This window comes from Cupressus sempervirens, chromosome 2 (assembly GCF_028749045.1).
Source record: "Cupressus sempervirens isolate cs-2001-9-10 chromosome 2, ASM2874904v1, whole genome shotgun sequence".
NCBI lineage: Eukaryota > Viridiplantae > Streptophyta > Pinopsida > Cupressales > Cupressaceae > Cupressus > Cupressus sempervirens.
The window spans coordinates 30,023,431-30,038,221 of NC_143119.1; the positions used below are offsets into that span (position 1 = coordinate 30,023,431).

Here is a 14,791-nt window from a genome sequence, read left to right on the forward strand (position 1 = left end):
CATATGGCGAGCCTAAATCTAATAGGGATGTCGTGGACCTAAGAGAGAAATGGCAAGTAAATTATAGTATCTTGACAATATTTACAACTTTGACTATATAAGCTATTTTTACACCATATAATGAGCAAAAAAATAATTTTCAATGATCAATGGAAGCAATCTTTGACTAATTGTTATCATCTTTACTTCATACATATAAGTGGAAGAAAATGTTCTGTCAAACACAAAATGTCTTCATACACAAAACAAAGGTGTAAAACAACTCAAATGAGAAGGAAACATATATTATTTTTAACTCACTCTAGTCTTTCCCAAAATTTTCACCATAATTGCAAAGATGTCAAAGCAATTTTCCATTTTCAGCATTCTAATAATGTAAATGTGAATGCAGATTCATACAAATCCATACGCATATCAAGGAAAGCCACGTTTGAAGACTGGATACGAGCTCCTGATGACAAGCATTGATATAGAAAAACGACTTGATGAGTTAAAACTCTATTTCATCACTTTTTTAAAGTATCAGACAAACTTTTTAGTGAATAAAATGCTTAAAAATCTTGAAATGTGCAGGTGACTATTCCTTTCTTGCTTCTCCACGGTGAAGATGACAAAGTGACAGACCCATCTGTGACTCAATCGCTGCATGATTTGGCCCACAACTCTCCAATTTGAAGGAGTTTAGTAGAAATTAAGACACACCACTGCTCAAATCTCTTTGTATTACAAATAACAAGGTACTCCAGGATGCCAACAACAGTTTTGCCAAAGAAGAGGCAGTTGAATCCTCTACGTCTGGAATTGATGTTCCTACTTTCATTATCTATGTGCCAGTTGATAACATTGTTTATGAATTAGATGGGATGAAGGAAGGGCCCATCTCTCTTGCCCGCTTTGATGGAGCTTCGGATGGTTTGGGTTGGTTGAATGTTGTACAGCCAATACTTCTAAAAAGATTGGAGAAATACATGGAAAGCAACATTGAGTTTAGTGTGTTGGGTGTTATAAAAGATTGGAAAGAAGAGTATGTCTCCCGTCTGGAGAATCTTGAGAGAAGGAAAGATCAAATTATGCAAGAATTGGAAGGGAAGATGGATAATGGAGATCTCCAGAGGATTCTGAGACTGAAACTTTCAAGCAGAGGATATCAATGGAGGATGAGAAGATATAATTAAATTTCTACTTTAATCTAGTTACATGTTCAGCCTACTTAAAAGACTGTTGAATTTTAACTGGATTTGATTTACATGTTCTCTCATATTCAAGCCGGATCTGGTCTTTACATGCTGACCACACTGAAAGACTGTTAAAATTCTAGCTTTATTTGAGTCATTCATGCTCATCTTGCTTGAAAGGCTCTTACATGCTTGAATTCTAACTATATGCGGTTCATCCATATCATTCACAGACCACTGCAAGAGGTCAGTATTGCACTCCTTTCATCAGTTTTAAAGAAATTTCTATTCCACAACAATTTCAATGGTTTGGTACATGAAACCCATTACCAAGTGTTCTAGGATATGCATATATGGATTTGTGACACCACTTCCTATGATGCCATGCCTTCTTGATGATTTGAAATCATACCACTGAATTTAGACGTTGCCTAGTCCAAGAAAAAAACCTAATTGTCTTATTTGTTCCTGATTATACATAACCAGACAATATGGCGAAACTTACATTATCTATGCTCTACAAGTAGCGATTGAGCAAGGCCAAAACTGTCTGTGACAAAGTCACAGAGCCAGGAGCCTGGATAAGACTTTCAAATTGTACCCTGACGTGTGGCATGGTTTGACTTGTGGTGAGACTCCTGAACACACTGAATTGGTATTCGCAGACAATAATTTCATGGCCTGACAAGAGAAGCCCGGCTGGCTGCCCAGATGAGAATAGCTTCATCAAGAAATCCAATGATAAACACGAGGGAGTTTCGATGATGGCTGAAATCGAAAAGAAGTTTGCCAAAGACAAGATTCCTTATTTGGAAAGATAAGCTGATCAAAGGAATGGATTCCTTGTCTTGTATTGTACGAGTAATGGCCAAGCTATTTAGACAAAGGAAACAGTCTAAAATTATTTTAAAAATATGAATGGCAGGAGTTCTATGCAAAATCAGAGGATGAGCAAATGGAATCTGCTTGATCAGTTAAATGATGGAGACAAGCTGCCAACTCCTCACATAAACCAAAAATTAAACAAAATCTTTTAAATGGTGCATAGTCCACTTTCACTTTTTTTCAGCAAGGTTGTGACATTGGCATAGCCATACATCACTCTTATTTTCAGAATTGGCTATATAGGTATGGAAAGTGCCTTGATAAATTTTGTTAAAAAAATTTATTAATTAAGATATCAAAGCTAGAGTTACTACAACTTCACTTTCATGACTCTTTTGCTCGGGTTGCATTTTAGTAACTACTTTATTTGTTTCGATTAGATTATTTGTAATTTGTTGGGTTTATTATTATAAATGATAAATGATGAATACATTTACTGTATACAAGAAATGTGAAGTTAATCATAAAGCTGAAAAGCTAAAAATTACACCAACATATTATAAAATTAGAAAATCTTGTAAAATGAGTCATAAAGATATTGAAATTGATGGAGAAAACATAAAGCAGTAAACGTAAAATAACATAAAGCAGTACTAAGTCCCAACATTTGAATTGAAAGAATTATATGTTCCTTCCCTTCCCCCTTCCCCTCCCCCTTTCTCTCCCGTTTCCCCTTCCCCTTCCCCTTTCGCTTCCCCTCCCCCTTTCTTTCTCATTCCCCCTTCCCCTTCCCCTTCCCTTGTTCTTCTCAACTATTTTTGTCTTGTTTTGCTCCACCTTCCTCTTCTTTGTCTTCTCCTCCACCTCCTTTGTGTCCTCCATCTCCTTCCTCAATCTTTTGCTGAACCGTTTTACCATAGGAGTGGGAGTGACAACTGATTCCACATGAAGAATCTCCAACTGTTGCTCCTACAAACCAAAAAGAGCACAAAGATAAGTAACACAACCAATTACCACAGAGGCCACAACATGTTCTTGGAAGTCGAGTAAGACATCATTTTTATGTTGGGAACTGATTTTTATGTTCCGAGGAAAAAGTGAGTAAAAAACATACAGTATACAGTCTCTTCATTCCTCCTTGTGAGAATGACTTTAAAATATAAAACATAAAGCATGCAATATGATAAGAACACAACTCAATTAATAGTATATGTATGAGCATAATAATAAAAAGAATAGAGATGTATTACAAGGCCACCAGGTGCTAGAATGGACTCCTCATTCCGGCCTTCATTGGTTGGAGCTTCTAGCTGCACTTCCTCCTCAAATTGTGCTTGCGGATCCTCACTCTGGCCTTCATTGGTTGGCGCTTCTGGCTGCACTTCCTCCTCAAACTGTGCTTGCTACTTAGCAAGATACTCAACATATCAATATAATAAGAATGCAACTCAATTAACAATATATGTATGAGCATAATAATAAAAATATTAGTGATGGATTACAAGGCCAATAGATGCTAGAGTGCCCTCCTCATTCTGGCCTTCATTAGTTGAGGCTTCTGGTTGTGCCTCCTCCTCGCGTTGTGCTTTACTCTTAGCATGATACTCAGCAAATCATTCATCAACCATTTTCTTGAGTACGTCTAAGACATCTTCATATTTTTTCTTGCCATCAAGCATGCGAGCTGACCCTTTCAAGGAGTTAAGGTAAACCTTATGGCATTGAGCAAGGTCAAAAGTATCTCTTTTGTGCCTCCTTGAGACCACAATGGGATGAGGTGGTTTTGGTCAAGGAGGTCTCTGTAAAGGAGCTCCCCTTGCACCTTTTCCCCGTTTATCATTGGGAATAGGTGGGCATTTATGTTTTTCCCTTCTGTGATCATTGAGTCTTCCTTTGCACCATTGCAGACCTTCTCTGCCTTCACATCCTTCAAAATTGCAAAAATAATATCAGCGATTTCCAATAGCTATATACCAATACTCATTTTCAAGCTGAAAAAACAATCTCCACATTAAATAATAATACATTAGGAAAATAGTCAAGATACATTCACAATCTATGAATCTGAAAATTTCATTAACAAAATGAGAAAACAGAACTTTGTTCTCAAGGAACTATTATTGACTTTGCACACATTTCTTCTGAGCACATAGGTGCAAATTAACATAATGATTTTGTAAAATTAAGTTCACTCAAACTTAGTAGAAGTCAACATTACAATGTTTTCAACACTATAATTACAGCCAATAACATTTGAGATTAATGATATTTTTATTATTGTTCTTACAATTGAAAATATATCTCACCTCGCTATGGGTACTAGGCTGCCCATCTATGTTTGCCTCTTCAATAACATTTTTCCTATTACCCTTAAGTCAATGCTCAATTAAAAACCGAAAAAATCAATCATCCAGATAATATTCTTAAAAAATTAGCATGAATGCAGACATAATTCAAAAGGAAAAAAGAATAAATCAAACATTTGCTTACCTGGATATTTTCTATATTTTCTATTATTTGCAAATTAAAAGAGAAAACTCCCAATGAAGCACTCAAGCAACGTAACTGGCAAACAAGAAACATATCATAAAAAGAACAACATCATGCAACTAAAACAATCAATTATCACACATGAACTGATGTATTGATCACGAGTACATTTAAGACAAAGGACATAGAAGAGCTTTGAGATAGTAATATGCTCCAAGTACATCTAAACAACTAAATCACAGATTTTCAATGACTATACAATCAACAATGATTGAGTATTAGAAAACCATAGAGGTAAAATCATTAAAAAGATCTTGATCTTTTGTTCAAGTGCACAAATCCATTTTCTTGAATAAAGAACATTCCAAGATTATAATATTGCTTACTAAGGGGACACAAATACTTTTAATTTCCATTCATGATATTTCAACTTGATAAGATCCATGGTTTCACCATTTCAAGATGCAAGTAGGCTATTTTACTTTTCAATGTACGATAGCTTGGCCTGTGATGTCAATTCGTTGCAAAACTTGTAATTAGTTGGCAATAAATACACTTTAATAACTGACATGTTTATAGAATGATATAAGTGATATAGACTTCATGGTATAGTTTATATCGTCATCACTTATAGTATTGTCCCTTGTATCATTCTATAATAATGTCTCTTATACAAGTGTCACTTATAAAATGTCGATTATTACACTCATTGTTGCTTATAGAAATGTCATGTAAATTTTTTCTTATATCATTCTATACATGTCGGTTATCAAAGTGTCCCTTATAAAATGGCGCTTATACCATTCTATACAAATCTTGCTTATGACATTCTATAACTATGTCACTCATAGAAGTGTCACTTTTTTGGAACTGAATATGTTGCTTATAAAAGTGTCACTATTTTGGAAATAAATATGTCGCTTATAAAAGTGTCACTATTTTTGAAATAAATATGTCGCTAATAAAGTGTCACTATTTACAAAAGACATACGTAAAGAATGACATTTTCATAATCGACATTTTCAGAGCGACAACAATAGGAGTATAAGCGATATTGATTAAATGACGCTAATATAAGCGACATAAGTATAGAATGTCATAAGCAAAATTTTGTAAATATTGTAATTGCATCTCTAAATTGTATGCATTAGTCAATCATAGTTGACCAACTGATGATAATGTAGCCTCTAGTTGTACCTTCCATATCCAATTTGGTATCCATCATAAAGCACCTTTTCCCTAATCATGTTGTGCTCTCCCAAATTTGTTTTGTTAACACAAGAACATGGCTTATATAGCAATTATTTGAAATATATTGCATAATCAGTTCAATTTTATGAAATACATGGCACAACAAGCACCTTTGGAGAAAAACTCCATGTTCCTTCTCTCTGTTAATATTGACAATTACTTAAAGAAAATAAAATATGAATCCACTGGGTTAAGTAGTTTTCTATTGGCTATAACTACATTTTCAAGTGTTTCCTTCACTCTAAATGCTCTTACTAAAAAGATTAGAGTATTAGCATGCATTTTTTTGCAACTCAAGTTTTGAGACTTGAACTTGCTTTATTGCTCAAAATTCAGCTGGTAAAGTTTACGTGTGATTCAAATCATTTGGTACTTGCAAAATAGTTAATAACAGATAACGAAACAAGGGATCCAAATGAATTTCAAACTTAAGCACTTGATACAAAAAATTGACCATATGGTTTAAAAATCGGTTAGACAGTTGGACAAGTATGAACCTGAAATATACGGTGATATAGCACAAATTTAGAGCTGCCAAAATATTTAAATCTTCTCCATCAATCTTTCACACTAAACATCACATTACATTGGTGATTATGAGGATGGTTAAAGCTTGCTTGTTGGTTCTAAGCACCTCAAGGGCTCTATATGAGTTGCAAAACCGAGATTATAGGAAGAGATTTGGAAAAGATAAGTTCTAATTTTTACAAGTGTCAAGTTTTCAGCATACTTGATATGTTTTGACAGTTAAAACAGTAGTCTCCAGTATTTGTTCGTAGGGAAGATAGTTTCCTTTTGAATGAGCATTAGTAAGGCAACGTAAAACATTGAATTTCACTCCTTTTTGACACTTGTGGGTTTGCATTTGGTTAATTTTTAATAGAGATATTGGAATTCAAAGAATAACTATCAAAACCCTTCTTTAAGGTATGTAGTGAGCACGTAAAATGTGAGATCTTTTGAGTTCACTAAAATCAAAACCCCATGTTTCGTAGGGAGATAGAAATGTCTATATTAACTGTCCTTAAGGTTGCAAGACGCTATGCACAAAGATCCACGTGAAATGGATCCATGGAAAGTATGACAAAACTATCACAGAGTTAAGAGTTTGCTGACAGACAAGGGGTAAACATGACTTTGTCCATGCAGAACAGTCTTGGAAGTGCCTTAAGTATTGAGAGGGATATCAGAAAGTGTTTTGCACAGTGTGACAATTTGGGAATGATAGGAAGTGAGTCAAGTTGACTTTCTGCAAGCAGGGACAATTTTATGACAGTTTGTCAGTAAAAACAGTGAATGTTGGTTCTTGGTTGGAAGAACTAGTGTAGGTAGAGTGTCAAGGAGATAAGGTGTGGAAAAAGTTAGGAATGGAGGGGGGATTAGAACCATAGGAACTAAGAGTTTGGTCAAGTGGGAAGTCCTGTTTGGAAAGGAATAGGACAGTCATAATGACGAGATGTCGTTGAAGCCTTTAATAGTGAATGGTGAGAATTGATGGAATTAGTATTATCCTAATGGTTTTTAGGAGATTGACATGTTTTCATGGGATGCTAAAAGGTGTACATGTAGTCAAACATATGAGGATAGATCAAGGGACATATATACGGTTCGCTACATTTAGTAACCAATCTTCACCACACACTTGGAAAGCCTAAGACAAACTTAGATAATCAACTCCACAAGCGTCCCACCAAGTCTCAACACACTAGTGCAAGCAATAATTAAAATGAGTAGTGAACCAAGGCAATCATAGACTATCTCTACTTTAAGAAGTGTTGCATGAGTATACAATGTCATAGTTTGCACACCCAACATACCAAGGTAAAGAGAAAATAAATATTTTTTATAAAGAATTTTAGCTCTGTAATATTATACACAAGAATAAGCATAGGCCATTTTAGAATTTTGGCCTTTCCATAAGTTTTAAAATACCAGCCTCTCTAAACTTTAGTTTTATATAAAATAGCATATAGAGAAAAAAATCAATAAAAACCACTTATAGATCAAGGCTTTCATTTCCCACACCCATTTATAATGTTACCAGTGCATCATGTTAATGCTTTGGCAATGTTGGTGCATCATGTTAATATTGAACCCACAAATAAGGATAACCAGCAATCCTTGGATATCAAGATTTCACTTCTTGACCACAAAGACTCTCTACTTAAACTCGTTTCACTAACCTTCATTGATATCTTAAAGCAGTATGATGCATCCAAAATATGAAGATCTATACAAACTGCCATAATATCTCTAAGTGTCCAATCATTGAAGTCAAAGCATTTGAAAAAATTCAAAGACTTCTATAGTGGAAATGACCTAGCTGAAGCATAAAGTGTATAGCTTGTAATACTGCTTGTAACTATAACCAGAGGGGAGGAAATGGAACCCAAGATGCATCTAAACAACAAACTGAAACATATTGATAAGATCCATGGTTTCACCATTTCAAGATGCAAGTAGGCTATTTTACTTTTGAATGTACAATAGCTTGGCCCAAGATGTCGATTCATCACAAAACTTCTAATTAGTTGGCAACAAATACTCTTATATAACTGACATGTTTATGTAATGATAAAATTGATATAGACTTCATGGTATAGTTTATATCATCATCACTTATAGTATTGTCCCTTGTATCATTCTATAATAATGTCTCTTATACAAGTGTCACCTATAAAATGTCGATTATTACACTTCATTGTCGCTTATAGAAATGTCATGTAAATTTTTGCTTATATCATTCTATACACATCGTTTATCAAAGTGTCCCTTACAAAATATCGCTTATACCATTCTATACAAATCTCGCTTATGACATTCTATAACTATGTCGCTTATAGAAGTGTCACTATTTTGGAAATACATAGTCGCTTATACAAGTGTCACTATTTATAAAAGACATACGTAAGAATGACATTTTCATAATAGGCATTTTCAGAGTGACAATGATAGGAGTATAAGTGATATTGATTAGATGACATTAATATAAGCCACATATGTAAAGAATATCATAAGCGACATTTTGTAAGTATTGTAATTGCATCTCTAAATTGTATGCGTTAGTCAATCATAGTTGACCAACTGATGATAATGTAGCCTCTAGTTCTACCTTCCATATCCAATTTGGTATCCATCGTAAAGCACCTTTTCCCTAATCATGTTGTGCTCTCCCAAATTTGTTTTGTTAACACAAAGACATGGCTTATATAGAAATTATTTGAAATACATTGCATAATCAGTTCAATTTTATGAAATACATGGCACAACAAGCACCTTTGGAGAAAAACTCCACGTTCCTTCCCTCTATTAATATTGACAATTACTTAAAGAAAAGAAAATATGAATCCACTGAGTTACGCAGTTTTCTATTGGCTATAACTACATTTTCAAGTGTGTCCTTCACTCTAAATGCTCTTACTAACAATATCAGAGTATTATCTTGCATTTTTGTGCAACTCAAGTTTGGAGGCTTTAACTTGCTTTATTGCTCAAAATTCATCTGGTAAAGTTTACATTGGATTCAAATCATTTGGTACCTGCAAAATAGTTAATAACAGAACGAAACAAGGGATCCAAATGAATTTCAAACTTAGGCACTTGATACAAAAAAATGACCATATGGTTTTACAATCGGTTGGATAGTTGGACAAGCATGAACCTGAAATATACAGTGATATAGCACAAATTTAGAGCTGCCAAAATATTTAAATCTTCTGCATCAGAAGATCTAAATAAGAGACAAAAAGGAAACAGATCGAGGAAATTACATCTTTCACACTAAACATCACATTAGATTGGTGATTATGAGGATGGTTAAAGCTTTCTTGTTTGTTCTAAGCACATGAAAGGCTCTATATGAGTTGTAAAACTGACATTTGAGGAAGAGATTTGGAAAAGATAAGTTCTAATTTTTACAAGTGTCAAGTTTCTAGCATACTTGATATGTTTGGACAGTTAAAACAGTAGTCTCCAGCGTTTGTTCATAAGGAAGATAGTTTCCTTTTGAATAAGCATTAGTAAGGCAACGTAGAACATTGAATTTCACTCCTTTTTGACACTTGTGGGTCTGCATTTGGTTAATTTTTAATAGAGATATTGGAATTCAAAGAATAACTATCAAAACCCTTCTTTAAGGTATGTAGTGAGCACATAAAATGTGAGATCTTTTGAGTTCACTAAAATCAAAACCCCATGTTTCGTAGGGAGACAGAAATGTCTATATTAACTGTCCTTAAGGTTGCAAGATGCTATGCACAGAGATCGACGTGAAATGGATCGATGAAAGGTATGATGAAACTGTCACAGAGTTAAGAGTTTGCTGACAGACAAGGGGTAAACGTGACTTTGTCCATGCAAAACAGTCTTGGGAAGTGCTTTAAGTGTTGAGAGGGATATCAGTAAGTGTTTTGCACAGTGTGATGGTTTGGGAATGATAGGAAGCGAGTCAAATTGACTTTCTGCAAGCAAGGGCAGTGTTATGACAGTTTGTCAGTAAAAACAGTGAATGTTGGTTCTTGGTTGGAAGAACAAGTGTAGGTAGAGTGTCAAGTAAGGAGATAAGGTGTGGGCAAAGTCAGGAATGGAGGGGGGATTAGAACCATAGGAACTAAGAGTTTGGTCAAGTGTGAAGTCCTGTTTGGAAAGGAATAGGATAGTCATAATGATGAGGTGTTGTTGAAGCCTTTAATAGTGAATGGTGAGGGTTGATGGAATTAGTATTATCCTAATGGTTTTTAGGAGATTGACATGTTGTTGTGGGATGCTAAAAGGTGTACATACAGTCAAACATATGAGGAAATATCAAGGAACCAATATACGATTCGCTACATTTTGTAACCAATCTTCACCACACACTTGGAAAGCCTAAGACAAACTCAGATAATCAACTCCACAAGTGTCCCACCAAGTCTCAACACACTAGTGCAAGCAATAATTAAAATGAGCAATCAACCAAGGCAATCATAGACTGTCTCTACTTTAAGAAGTGTTGCATGAGTATACAATGTCATAGTTTGCACACCCAACATACCAAGGTAAAGAGAAAATAAATATTTTTTATAAAGCATTTTAGCTCTGTAATATTATACACAAGAATAAGCATAGGCCATTTTAGAATTCTGGCCTTTCCATAAGTTTTAAAATACCAGCCTCTCTAAACTTTAGTTTTATATAAAATAGCATATAGAGCAATAATCAATAAAAACCACTTATAGATCAAGGCTTTCATTTCCCACACCCATTTATAATGTTACCAGTGCATCATGTTAATGCTTTGGCAATGCTGGTGCATCATGTTAATGTTGAACCCACAAATAAAGATAACCAGCAATCCTTAGATATGAAGATTTCACTTATTGACCACAAAGACTCTCTACTTAAACTCGTTTCACTAAATATAAAAAGAAAACAAGAAAGAAATTAACCTTCATTGTTATCTTAAAGCAATATGATGCATCCAAAATATGAAGTTCGCCATAATATCTCTAAGTGTCCAATCATTGAAGTCAAAGCACTTGAAAAAATTCAAAGACTTCTATAGTGGAAATGACCTAGCTGAAGCATAAACTGTATAGCTTGTAATACAGCTTGTAACTATAACCAAAGGGGAGGACATGAAACCCAAGATGCATCTAAACAGCAAACTGAAACATATTGCTTACTAAGGGGTCACGAATACTTCTGATTTCCCTTCATGATATTTCAACTTGACAAGATCCATGGTTCCACCATTTTGAGATGCAAGTAGGCTTTTTTACTTTTGAATGTGCAATAGCTTGGCCCGAGATGTCAGTTCGTTGCAAAAATTCTAATTAGTTGGCAACAAATACACTTTTATAACTGACATGTTTATGGAATGGTATAAGTGATATAGACTTCATTGTATAGTTTATATCGTCATCGCTTATAGTATTGTCCCTTGTATCATTCTATAATAATGTCTCTTATACAAGTGTCACTTATAAAATGTCGATTATTACACTCATTGTTGCTTATAGAAATGTCATGTAAATTTTTTCTTATATCATTCTATACATGTCGGTTATCAAAGTGTCCCTTGTAAAATGTCGCTTATACCATTCTATACAAATCTCGCTCACGACATTCTATAACTATGTCGCTTATAGAAGTGTCACTATTTTGGAAATAAATATGTCACTTATAAAAGTGTCACTATTTTGGAAATAAATATGTTGCTTATAAAAGTGTCACTATTTTTGAAATAAATACGTCACTGATAAAGTGTTACTATTTATAAAATACATACATAAAGAATGACATTTTCATAATCGACATTTTCAGGGCGACAACGATAGGAGTATAAGCGATATATATTAAATGACACTAATATAAGACACATATACATAGAATATCATAAGCGACATTTTGTAAGTATTGTAACTGCATTTCTAAATTGTATGCGTTAGTCAATCATAGTTGATCAACTGATGATAATGTAGCCTCTAGTTCTACCTTCCATATCCAATTTGGTATCCATCATAAAGCACCTTTTCCCTAATCATGTTGTGTTCTCCCAAATTTATTTTGTTAACACAAAGACATGGCCTATATAGCAATTATTTGAAATACATTGCATAATCAGTTCAATTTTATGAAATACATGGCACAACAAGCACCTTTGGAGAAAAACTCCACATTCCTTCCCTCTGTTAATATTGACAATTACTTAAAGAAAATAAAATATGAATCCACTGAGTTACGCAGTTTGCTATTGGCTAGAACTACATTTTCAAGTGTGTCCTTCACTCTAAATGCTCTTACTAACAATATTAGAGTATTATCTTGCATTTTTGTGCAACTCAAGTTTGGAGACTTGAACTTGCTTTATTGGTCAAAATTCATCTGGTAAAGTTTACATTGGATTCAAATCATTTGGTACCTGCAAAACAGTTAATAACAGATAAGGAAACAAGGGACAGTTGGATAAGCATGAACCTGAAATATACAGTGATATAGCACAAATTTAGAGTTGCCAAAATATTTAAATCTTCTCCATCAAAAGATTTAAATAAGAGACAAAAAGGAATCAAATCGAAGAAATTACATCTTTCACACTAAAAATCACATTACATTGGTGATTATGAGGATGGCTAAAGCTTGGTTGTCGGTTCTAAGCACGTGAGAGGCTCTATATGAGTTGCAAAACCAAGATTGTAGGAAGAGATTTGGAAAAGTTAAGTTCTAATTTTCATAAGTGTCAAGTTTCCAGCATACTTGATATGTTTTCTCCAGCATTTGTTCATAGGGAAGATAGTTTCCTTTTGAATAAGCATTAGTGAGGCAACATAGAACATTGATTGTTTCCCAGCTTAGTTTATAGTAAAAATCTATACCAAGATACTTGTATTCCTTCACAATTTCTAGCGGGATGCCTTCAAAAATGAAAATATTGGGCATTTCTTTTCTCCTTAAAGAGAAAATCATGATTTTGGTTTAGGTAATGTTCACATGCATCCCAACCTCTTGTAAAAAACACTCTAAGGCCCTTAAGTGATCTCTCAAACTTTGAGCCATCTTTTAAATTAAAATAAGGTTATCCACGTACAAAAAAAGTTTCACCACATATCCTGCTTGATGCACATGTTCCCCATCCATATTGCTTAACCAAGTTTCTAATTTATCAATGTATAACCCAACCAAGGTTGGAAATAATAGACATCCCTACTTAACCGCAATGCCACTACCAAAAATATTCGAACATGCCCTCATTGGTTCTGATTTTGGCTCTAAGTGTATCATATAGTCTGTGCACCATTGCTCTATACTTGTTGACGATATCCAATTATATCGTTTTGTTCCAAAAATTGTCCCTAGGTACCGTATCAAAGGCTCTCTTAAAGTCTACAAAGCAGCAATAGGCTTCCTCCCCTTGATAATCCCATATTTTCTCTATTGATGCAATGGTCAATGGTGGAATGCCTAGTTTTGAAACCTACTTGCCCTCTTGCCCTTTTCGCTTCGCCCTCTACCCAACTGCTGATTCTGTGCTCTATCATGCTTCCCCAAAAAGTTTGGTAAAAAGGGGGTTGACCATAATATAAAATGCTAAGTTTAATTTTTCACCCATTCTCACAGCAGACACCGATTACACAAGAAGCATCGATTCACAGGAGACATTGACTTCACAAAGGACATCAAATTCTCAGAAGAAATCGATTTCACAGAAAAACTCTCCATAATTATATGGAGTGGCAAACATAACTTAACAAGAAAAAAAGTGTCAAACAGTCTACAACATAAGATATGATTACACATTTAGCAATTATGTCCAAAACTTTCTACTGGCATGCTTAGCCCAAAACAAAACGTATGAAAATAAATGAGTGTTGTGAGTTTTATGTTCTCTATTTACTTCATAGACCCCACGCAAACTAGAAACAATAAGCTATGCAACATCTTAGGATTCAATACATTTATTGAGATTTCCAGAGAACAAAGAAAAAGGGAACCTGGATTGCTCAGATCCTTGTACACTTCCTCTAACACAAGCCAACAACGTCTTCTCCTTGCACACTCCCTCTTTCACCAGCCGACAGTGTCTTCTCTTTCATTTTTCCTGCAAAAACTTCCTTGAGCTCTTTCTCCAGTCGATGGAATCTCCCCCACTGAGTCATTTTTCCCTTGCCGGCTATACTCCATCTCTCTAATAGCACAGTCCTCCAACGTGTTTGTATATAAAACTCTTAGATTATGCAGAAAAGAGGAGCTCCGCAGAGCCGAAGAAGAAAAGAGGAGCTACGCAGGCGAAGAAGAACCCTCCGAATATCTCCGACAAATTTGGGCTCTGACTAAATTGAGCTGTAGCCTAAACGCTTGATATTTTTCGAAAAAAATGCGTTTCAAAATTTCATTTTTCTAAATGACATTTCTATAAGGAAGATTTAAATATGTTAGTTATTAATTGATAACTAGGAGATAATTTCCACAACAAGTCAAATTGTAATGTGAATATTAGGATTTAACTGTGTGATTTTGAGTCAAACTCGATGACCCATGTTTCATGAGTAGTGATTCAACATGAATCCATC

At 34.5% G+C, this 14,791-nt stretch overlaps 1 long non-coding RNA gene across 3 annotated transcripts; it reads right to left on the bottom strand.

Annotated features, from left to right (window-relative positions):
* Positions 1-2,795: 2,795 nt before the first annotated feature.
* Positions 2,796-14,588, bottom strand: LOC149570920 (uncharacterized). 3 transcript variants are annotated; one of them, XR_016358375.1, is made up of 4 exons: positions 14,213-14,588; positions 3,503-3,927; positions 3,251-3,403; positions 2,796-2,969 (listed from the first exon to the last, which is right to left on the bottom strand). It is a non-coding gene; the product is annotated as an uncharacterized LOC149570920 (long non-coding RNA). The 3 variants fall into 3 exon arrangements; XR_016358374.1 differs by having other exon boundaries at positions 3,251-3,406; XR_016358372.1 differs by having other exon boundaries at positions 3,251-3,927.
* Between the last annotated feature and the right edge of the window lie 203 nt (positions 14,589-14,791).